Source organism: Mesocricetus auratus, unplaced genomic scaffold, assembly GCF_017639785.1.
Source record: "Mesocricetus auratus isolate SY011 unplaced genomic scaffold, BCM_Maur_2.0 Super-Scaffold_100008, whole genome shotgun sequence".
Classification (NCBI taxonomy): Eukaryota; Metazoa; Chordata; class Mammalia; order Rodentia; family Cricetidae; genus Mesocricetus; species Mesocricetus auratus.
In genome coordinates, this window is record NW_024429192.1 from 60,042,287 (window position 1) to 60,052,230 (window position 9,944).

Consider the following 9,944-nt stretch of genomic DNA (forward strand, 5'->3'; position numbering starts at 1 on the left):
TTCTTATCTGAGGGTTGCTAGACTTTTCTATCTGTAAGGAAAAATAAACAAGCACACACTTAATGCTGGTAACCAAAGAAAAAAGGAACACCCACACACTTTCCTGATGGTGACCTTCAGCTTAAATAATCTCTTTCTTGACAATCTCTCTGACACACACACATCTCTCTCCTGCGTGCATATTTCAATATTCAGTTACAGCATCTCTTTACATGCTGTTACCCATATCTCTCTACATACACACCCACTCTCACACATACGTCTATAAATCACTCCTTCGTCCTCTGTTCTCTCTTTCTCCCACTCTTTTCCTCACCCTTCTTCATCTCTGCCTCAGCATACATGCAACCTCCATATTCTGCAGCCGCTCACACACAGTTCCAGTCATCTGTCTCTCTCCACACCGATGCTGGTGCTGCCTCTGCTTCTCTCACAGCCAAACTCTGGACAATTATGTGTTACAGTTTCAGGGCCCAATCTAGTCTAATCTCACAACACATGTTAAGTCACGTAGTTTCTATCAGGCTAGGAATGTCACCATGACCCCTGCACGTAGCTCCTTCCCAGACAGAAAAATGACATTGGAAATCAAGACTTAACAATTAATTAACTGGTCCCTGAGTGGTATGGAGTATGGGCAGACTAAAGTTGCTTGGAGCTGTGACTTTGAATCAATAAAACAACACCTGGGAAAATGGCCTCGTGAATTTGTCTCTAGGAACAACCAGACTGCTTTGAGTACGTTCTGAAGTCCAAAGTAGCTGTCTGTATAAAAGGCTGTCTTTGTGACTGAGAATCCTATGTCCATCTTCCTGGTAAATGTATGGTCATCTTCCTGACCATCCACAGCTATATGTGAGCCCATCAGGTATAAAACACACCACAGCTGTTCTTATTAGGGAGATGTCGCAGGGGCACCTGAGAAAGTTACAGGAACAAGTAGTCGTCTAGTCAATAACCTATGGCTTTGTCAAGTGAGGCTCCCCAGTTTGGTCAACTTGCTAAATGCTATGTTGTCATTGCTGTACAGTCCCACAGCCCTCTGCAGTTATACAATCCTTAAGTCTCCTCGGAGCTCAGAAACTCCTAAATGCGGGATCTTCCAGAGAACTTGCCATACTCCAGCGGTGTTCCTAACCCAGAAGCACAACGTAAACTTGTATATTAAACCCACAGATCCCTAAGCAGGGGTGTGGTTCTTCCTGATTTTTCTCCCTTGTCTGTAGTTAAAGCTGGCCTTGTGTCCTGGCCACTGCCAGCTTAACTTCACCATTCACAACTATTGGTCAGAACCTCACAAGAGATCATGCTTTTAAGATGGAGGAAGGATAGTTCACAGAGTCACTACCAGCAAGGCAGGATGTGACACTAGTGGCCTTTAACCTCTTCAAACAGCCCCTCTCCTACCGCCACTGAATACTGGTGTCCCATACTCAGTCTGGTCAGAATGGATTGCATTGTCATGTCCCCTGCAAACCTAACCTCCTCCCTTGCTCTCTCCTTCAAAGCCACCATAAAGATCATCCCTGCCCTCCCTAGCATCTGGACTCTTCCTATTTGAAGGAAATTCCAGTTTTCACATCTGTCCGCAATGTCTGGGAGTATGCATATAACATGGCATGAAAATTCAGACTGCAGCTACAGGACTTCAGTTCCTGAGTGTGGCACCAAATCTAGTGAGCTTTCGTGCAACATGGGAGGGTGGATGTTATGGCTGTTCTTTTGTGCTGGGGGGCAGGGACTGGGGTTCACCTTAGCATGTGAACCAGGCTGGTCTCAGACTCAAAGATCCACCCGTCTCTGTCTCCTGACTGCTGGAATCAAAGGTGTGAGCCACCACTCCTAGTCCATTATGGCTGTTCTTGTGGAATGACCCTATCCCAGCCTCTCTTGGTTCCTGTATTTATCCTGAGTTTGCTTTTCCAGCCTTCCCATTGACCTGGTAAGACCTAATACTTACACAGCAGGCAAATCCCTTTCCTTCCTTGAGATCCAGAGTCCATGCTCACTGTTTGCAAGTAAATCCTGATTAGTGTCTCCCCCTACTTTCCACCCCCAGGTCGGTGGGCTAGGAGTCCTTCCTGATCGTCCCTGTACCATTCGCACCACTGTCCCTAAGACCCAGTGGTTCTGCCTGACCTGTCACCCACGACCACACCAAACAGGCCCAATTACACCCATCTATATTCCTGCTGCTCTGTTGGTGGGTCCTCCGGCCCCAGGATGTTCATCAGGGCCAGCTGCCTTGGTGAAGCTTCAAAGTCCAGGGCAGACTACCATCCAGTTTTCTGATAGAGAAGGAAATGGAGAAAACTGGAGGGCGGAAAGGTGCCTGAGTCTGAGAGGAGGGACGAGAGAGGGCGGTGTGCGACACAGGGGCTGCTCAAGCACTCCCGTGAGGCCTTGCGACCGCCCCAGCTTCTCCGCTAGGGCCGCTGATCCTTATTTTTCTATGTTCAGATCAATGAAAACATATTAATTAGCCTATAAATGGAAATAAATTAACTTAAGAAGATGCGGTTTTTATCTTGCTTTTATGGTAGCCCAAGTTCCCGGAGGGTGCGTTAATTGATTTGAAATCCAAATCAGCCTAATGCACTTGGGCACTTTGCCCAGTGGGAGTTAGCAGCGACTCCTGTAAAGGAAACAGCTTTGTGCCAACTGGTTTTACACATTTTTATCACTGCGGATGAGGTAAGTGCAATTATGGGTGGAGAAAGTCCATTAGCACCACATCCTCTGTGCAGTTAGTAAATGTTTATTGAGCATCTACTTTATCCAAACACTGTGTGAAGCACCCCTGCGCAAGGCTGGATGACTCAGATCTGAGCACCCTGAAATCTTACTGGAGGCCCTCTAGAGTATCCCCGTCCTGCCAGTTCTGCTTGGCTGGTGCTGACTCTCACAGGTGACCTACAGGAACCAGATAATGGGACATCAATGCGCCTCATGGAAATGCTGGGCGGGGGAGTGAGGACGGTCACAAAGGGGGCCAGCTTGGCTGGCCTTGTTCTGTTCCATCTCTCCACGCTGTCCCTTCATGAAGACACAGCATCATGTGGGGAACTGGTCTCAGAGTCTGTGGAGATGGTTCTAGAAGCTTTGCTTAGACTCCACTTCCAGTGTTTCCAGATTTAGCAAATACAAATACAAGACACTTCAATGAATTTGAATTTTAAATAAACTGCACTTGTTTTAGTGTACGAGTGGGGCATGCTTATACTTACTAGCCCTTAACCAGGTGTCTGTGTTTTATCTGGCAACTCTTCCCCTCCAATTCCAGAGAGTTACCCTGCGCCCCAGTAGTTCCCACTCCCAGCCTGAAGCAATGCTCATGCTATGGAGTGCAGAAGCAGCAGCCTCCCACCTGAAGACCATCCCAGAGGAGCCCCCCTGCAACTGCATTCCCCAGAAAGGAAGTTCAGTTCCTCTACCTGCTTTGATGGATTAACTACGTTTTGTTGTTGTTGTGATAGAATCTGACAAAAGAAACTTAAGCAGGGGTTTATTTTGACTCCCAGTTTGAGGAGAGCATCTATCAAGACAGAAAGTTGTAGTGGCAGGAGTGTGAGGTGGCTGGTCATATTGCAGCTACAGTTAGGAAGCAGGTACTCTGTGGGATTTTCTTCACTCCTCCTGTGTATTCAGCCTAAATATCCCAGCCCATGTGCTGGGGCCACTTACACACAGAGTAGGTCTTCCCCAGTTACACCTCTGTAGCTAAACACATCCCCACACATGGCCAGAAGTGTGTCTCCTAGGTAATTCTAAACTCATCCAAGTTGACAATGAAGATTTTAATCATCATAGCTGGGCACTAAGATGGTACGTCCTAAGGCAGATGCAGATGAAAAAGGCATAGCCCCACCTGGAGGGACCCAGAGGGCAGCAAAGGAGGGGTCAAATATTCAAGTTTTCAAGTCATCATTATACAAAGCAGAAAATGATTAGCTAGCAAGGAAACTAAAAGGAAGAGGAACAGAGAGGAAGAGACCACATTTACGTGTGTGGGTGGGAGTCCTGCAGGTGTCCTGGGGGAGGTGGCAGTCACAATTGACAGGATTCATGACACATATGTAAAATGGTCACTGTGTCCCCACAGCACTGGTGTGTATCTCTGAGACCCTTCAGAATTTGGATGTCATGAAAGAGCTCCCAGTAGCTCCAAGAAAAAGCTTCAGTTGCCTTCCCAGATGAAATTTTGGGCTAGCCATGACCCAAGAGAGAGCCTAAAACTGTAAAGAAACATTTCAGAAAGGGCATGCCAGGTGGGGCAAATGGCATTTACTGCATCATGCAAAGGTGGTTGTGTGTTTAGAGATGCAGCTAGATGCTGGGGCTTGTGCCGGATGGAGAATAGAATAGCCATCCCAAGGTCTATCGGGGGGAGGCTAGGGGAACGCTTGGCATCTCGGGGCACCCTCGCTTCTTTTGAAAGCTGGGTCACCTGTTCTTGCTGGAAACAGGCTTCCTTCCAAGGGTCTGCTCCTGATGCTTGGTAGACACTGTTCTAATGAAGGAATACCAATCACACTCGCTGTCAATACTTAGCCACCTGAATTTTGAGCAGATAACATTTCAGAGCCTGCTTTATGCCTGCCTGCATTAAGTGAGGCCAAAGAAAGACTTCTCATTCATTGCCTCTATGTGAACAAGAGTAGGCGCTTTGCAGAATGCAAACATTCACAGAGCAATAGCTGAGCCCAGTCCTGATAACACCCTGAAGGTAGCTGGAGAAAAACGCCCAGTTTGGATTGCCTGTTGGCTGGGCAAGTAGCTAAGAGAACCTTCTCTGGGGACTGGTGCAGGGGCTCTTTGGCTCGTGATAATGCCACGGGGATGGCTCAAGAGTCAGAAACGGTACCTAGAGACGCCCAGGGCTGAGGGCTCTGGAGACAGAATAGCCGATGGTTAATTAATGCTCCCCAGCATGTCAGACAGACGGCTCCAGCTGCCTCCAAGCAGGTCTATTAGCAGGGTTAGGCTCCTCTTGCAGGCCACGGCTCAGTGTGGAGCTGTCAGGAAATGTTTTTGAGAAATTAAAGTGACATCGCTAAGTGGGTACACACACCAGGAGCGAGTCAGCCTTCCTCTTTCCTCCTCCTGCTCTGGGGGAGTAGTGCATGACAGTGTGCCTGTGTTTCTGCAGGAACTTAATCAAAGCTGGCTGCCAGATAGAGCCAGCCTGCGTGTGAGCCTTTTCAAGCCAGGCAGGAGCAACTCCCAGACCCTCCAGGGTTCACAGCCCTGTGGAATCTGCCCCTTAGACTCTTCTGGACCCTGGGAGAAAAGAAAGCCTGAGCTTTTCCTCCTCTTATTTCTCCTAGCAGGGCCTCTCCCCAGCTCTCCCAGTCTCTCCCACCTGCCTGCCCTTAGTGCTGTCCCCCTTTCTGAGCCTGCTTCCTTTCAGATCTGAACCTCCCAACGGTTTTGCCTTCCCTGGGCCTCCATTATTAGCTCTAGCAAGCCACAGCTGTGTGTGGAATGACATTGTTTTCATCAGACACTGCTGTCCACTGCAAGGGCCCAACACCTCCCCCTTCCCTTCCTACCAGGAGGCTTCACTGGAAACCACAGGAAGGGGTGTGGTGGCTGTGGCTACCCAGCTGAGAGCCGGATTGGGGGAAATCAGGAAGTCCAGGCTCCCTTCCAAAGCAAATTGGAAAGATCCGCAGCAGCCAGGGCGGCCAACAAACAAGAGTCCCCAAATGCAAGAGTAGCAGAGGTTGTTTCGTTTCTACAAAAAGGTAAAACTTTTGTTTTGAAGCGCAATCCTACCAGCGAGGACAGATCATTTTACTAGTTCTTATAACACATGAGAAGAATCAAAGACGGAGGTCAAGAGGTGAAAGCCTCGGTCCTTCTCCCTGACCCCACAGACCCACTTATCAGAGGTAAGGTGCGAACAGTGTCTGGGGCCAGCTAGGGCTGGAAAAGTGAAACTGCACATACAATAGAACTCAGTAGTGTTTGGGATGGCAAAGGAGTGTGAGTGTGTGTGTGCGCGTGCACATGTGCACTCATAGGTTGCACACACATATGTGTGTGAGGGTAAACTGAGCCGTGGTTTACTAATTCAGACTTATTTATTAACTACGCTCATATAAACCACTGTGTAGTTTATGATGCACACTACAGCCCTTGGGGGTGTAGTATCCTCTAAAGAGACACAGAGACTAACATGTGGAGACTTGCCCAAGGACCTGGAAGACGCTACAAGCAGTGTAGCTGGGAGGAAACATCACCTGTGATGCTTCTTTAAGCTCTAGGACAGTGGCCCCTTTGGAAGGGGGGTGGTCAAACAAACCCTTTCACAGGGGTCACCTAAGACAACTAGAAAACTTAGATATTTGCATTATGATTCATAATAGTGGCAAAATTACCGTTATGAAGTAGCAATGAAAATAATTTTATAATTTTATGGCCAGGGGTCCCCCCACCATGAGGAACTGTATTAATGAACCACAGCATTAGGAAGGTTGAGAATCAATGGCCTAGAAGCTGGAGGCAGTGAAGCCGGGTGCAAACACCACCTGCATGCTTCTCCAGGCTCCAGGGAGGGCTGAGCCTAGGGCAGCTGGCACAGGAGGCTCCCATAGACCCTCATGTCTTCCCCTACTCCTTATGATCTTGAGGTGGCCACAGAGACAGTAAGCCACCCTCTTGCCATAAGCATGTTTAGTGAAAGACTTTCTCCTCTCCTCCCCTTTGAGATGGCATAGTTTCAATCCGTCTGTTCGTCTGACCACTGTACTTTAAATGCTGTATCACTCTTCTTGACAATGGCACGATGCCTGTACACAGTGTAGGAAATAGAATAGACAGAAAACAAAACAACAGGTAGAAATGTTTTGAGCTTTCTTGGAATTTCCCAATATAAAGTTGCCACTAATAAAACTCTTGAGCTGGGCACTACCCTCAGGCCCCAGCTTTAGGCAATAGCCATCAAGCATAGGAAACACACCAAAATTCGAGGGTTATTGGTGACAATGATGTTTAACCTGCATGTGACTTTTGTCATTAGACAACAGTGGGACGTCGTAGTTTTAAAGGCTGCTTTTTAATTTTAAAAATGAAGCTGAAACCCTCTATCCTTTTGGGCAGAATCCAATAAAGTTCTCGGAAAATTGGGCTTGGCCCCTGCATCTGGAAATGCCTCTGCCTCGGTTCTCTTTGATGTGTTATCAGTGGATTCTGCTATCAAGAAGACAAGCTTGCTCTAGGGTTTCAGCAAATGCCACCATGCGTGCGTCACAGAAGCCACAGGGCAGGAGAAAGACAGAGGCAGACAGGCTGCAGCTGCAGTGCCGGCACTGAGAGTCAGTGTGGCAGTGTGTGCTCAGGCTGTGGAAGTGACAGCCCCTAAGAAGCCACTTAGGGGGAAAAGAGGCTGGGGAGGCTGAGCACTCAGCCTTGCAGGACCTCGGGGGTTTTACAGCCTGTTGGGCAGCAAATGGCTGCAAGGAGGGAGGTTTGGCAAGTGGGTAGGTGTAGCTGGGACACAGAGCTGGGCATCTTTGGCTGGTGTGGATGGTGAGGGATGACAGAAGCTGCAGATGTGACAGGAGGGAGGGGTCTGAGTCAGTGTGTGCAGGAGCTGTGTGCTGTACCAGGGGCTGGGGCTGATTTATTCTTTCTAGGGCTTTGCCTCTGCCTTGTCCTGTGTGAGGGCTAGGAAGCCCAGCACCAGTGAGATGCAGAGGGATGGACACACCCAACGCAGGCACCAGGCTTTGAGAAGCTCGTAGAGGAGAAAAATAAAGCAAGGTAGACTTGAGAGATGGGGAGGCAGGGCAGTCTATATTCTTATCACCCCTCCTTCAGGGATTCTCTGCAAAGTTCTCATGTTTCTCTTAAGAAGTGTCGGTCTCCAGCCAAGGCATTCATGCGTATTAACACACACACACACACCACACACACACACACACACACACACACACACACACACACACACACAGAAAGAGAGACATGGAGAGAGGCTACTGGTTTACTGTTCCTTCCCAAGAGTTTTAACTTGGGAATGTGGGACATCAGAAGATACTACCTGGGAGACAAGGGCACTGGAGCAGGAAGTGACAACACAGAACACGGAAGTGGGGCCCTAGAGCGCGCTTTGACTTTCAGCTTCCAGAAGATTTTCTTCTCTCCGACTTGAGGATGGTGGAAACGGGAGCCCAGTGCTTGCTTATTTGTGTTTTTCTTGGGTGGTCTTAACCATCTGGGTTCCATTGAGGTAAGGAATGTTCTCAGCAGCTCTAAGAGCCCTAGTGTCCCCTAAATGAGTCAAAGGGAGAGGGAGGGCCATGCTGGGCCTTATTTCCCTGCCTGGAACCCCTTACCCTCTACCACGTGGGAAGAGAGCCAGGAAGTCCTGGAAACAGCTGGTCCTGCACTGTGTGGTGACCTCAGAGCATCTGGCCCTGGGCTGTGAGCTGCTCAACCTGCTGGGGCTGGGAGATGATGAAGGATCTCCACAGGGACAGGCCTGTCAAGGGAGGGGACAGCCAGTGACTAGCAGTGCCTTTGGAGAGACCTCTGGCTTCTGTGGCTGGGAACAGTCCTGGGCTCACTCGATCCTGGCCATGTGGTAACAGATGGGGAGTGGGCAATGGCATTCACATTTTAGCAGGCGAGAGAGAGGGGAAGGAGCTGAGGACCAGGCAGCCTGACTTGCTCTGCTTACTTCTGAGTCTCTAAAGTCAGATTTATCCCTAGAACATTCAAAAGGTACAGATAGGTGGGAGAAGGCATTCTGCCTTCTGTGGCCATCACCAGTCAAGTGCCAGGGCCCATGTTTTCAGAACAGTGGGAACCACCGGTTTAGAACTCCTGAGCGCTTTACCAACAGACACCCTCTTAGTCTCCATGACCACTAGTCTGTCCAGTCTCAGGAAGCAGAGGGCAGGCAGCTTTGCGTCCAGCAGTGGATGGCTGGGCTCAAGGATCTCCCCAGACTGGCTACTGTGCCGGGAGTATGGTTTGAGTGCCCCTCACTGTTTGGTGAGGTGAAGAATTGAACAGGTGGCCATACAATTCATTGTTTGCAGAGACGGGGCCTCTAGGAGTTATTAGAAATAAATAAGGTCATGGGCAGTGCCTGATTAGGAATCCTAGTGGCTTTATAAGAGAAACAGGTCAGATATGCATCATACTTATAAGGGCCCTAGACCTTATATTTTGGCTATAACTGTTACTAAAATAAACCTCTTTTCCCTATAAAATAGACTGCTTTTGATATTTTGTTAAAGTAGCAAGGAAACGGATTAGTATCAGATAATCAAGGATTTCCCATCTTACTAGAACCCGAGAATACAAGCAATGAATGAGTTTGGTATGATACTCTGGTTGTCCTTGGGAGCCCCACTCTTTCATCCAAACCTGATATGAGATGTGAAGACACATATCACCCCCCCTCATGTCTTTTACCAGCCTCTACTGGAGTTACTTGCAGGTAGATGGGTCATTTCTATCCTAGGAAATGTTCTAGTCTCCAAATGAGGACCATGTTGACTTCAGATCTGGATCATAGTGCCCCAGTGCATTATGGGAGCCTAGATGGTAAAAGGACACAGGGGTTCAGCTTAAAGCCTCATGTCAAATGGTCCTCCAATACCAAGAGGTCAGTTCTGAGGTCATGTTCATATAGGTAATGCTACAGGGACTGAGCAGGTTGTATTTGTGTATTAAGGAGTGTGTGTGTGTGTGTGTGTGTGTGTGTGAGAGAGAGAGAGAGAGAGAGAGAGAGAGAGAAATAAAGAATAAGAGGCCATGAATTTGAGAGTGAGAAAAGAGATACATGGGAGAGGTTAGAGGGAAAGGGAAATAATGTAATTATATAAAAAATAAAAAGATTTTTTATAGCAATATCTATTGCTTAAAAGATATCCAGTCTACCTGTTGGTCCCTCATATGGCTAAGAGACCAGAGTAGTAGTCATGTGTCCT

At 48.3% G+C, this 9,944-nt stretch overlaps 1 long non-coding RNA gene across 1 annotated transcript; it reads left to right on the forward strand.

Moving 5' to 3' along the window:
* The first annotated feature begins 5,698 nt into the window (after positions 1-5,698).
* LOC121141971 lies at positions 5,699-7,153 on the forward strand. The gene is made up of 2 exons (XR_005878960.1): positions 5,699-5,894; positions 7,105-7,153. It is a non-coding gene; the product is annotated as an uncharacterized LOC121141971 (long non-coding RNA).
* The last annotated feature ends 2,791 nt before the right edge of the window (positions 7,154-9,944 follow it).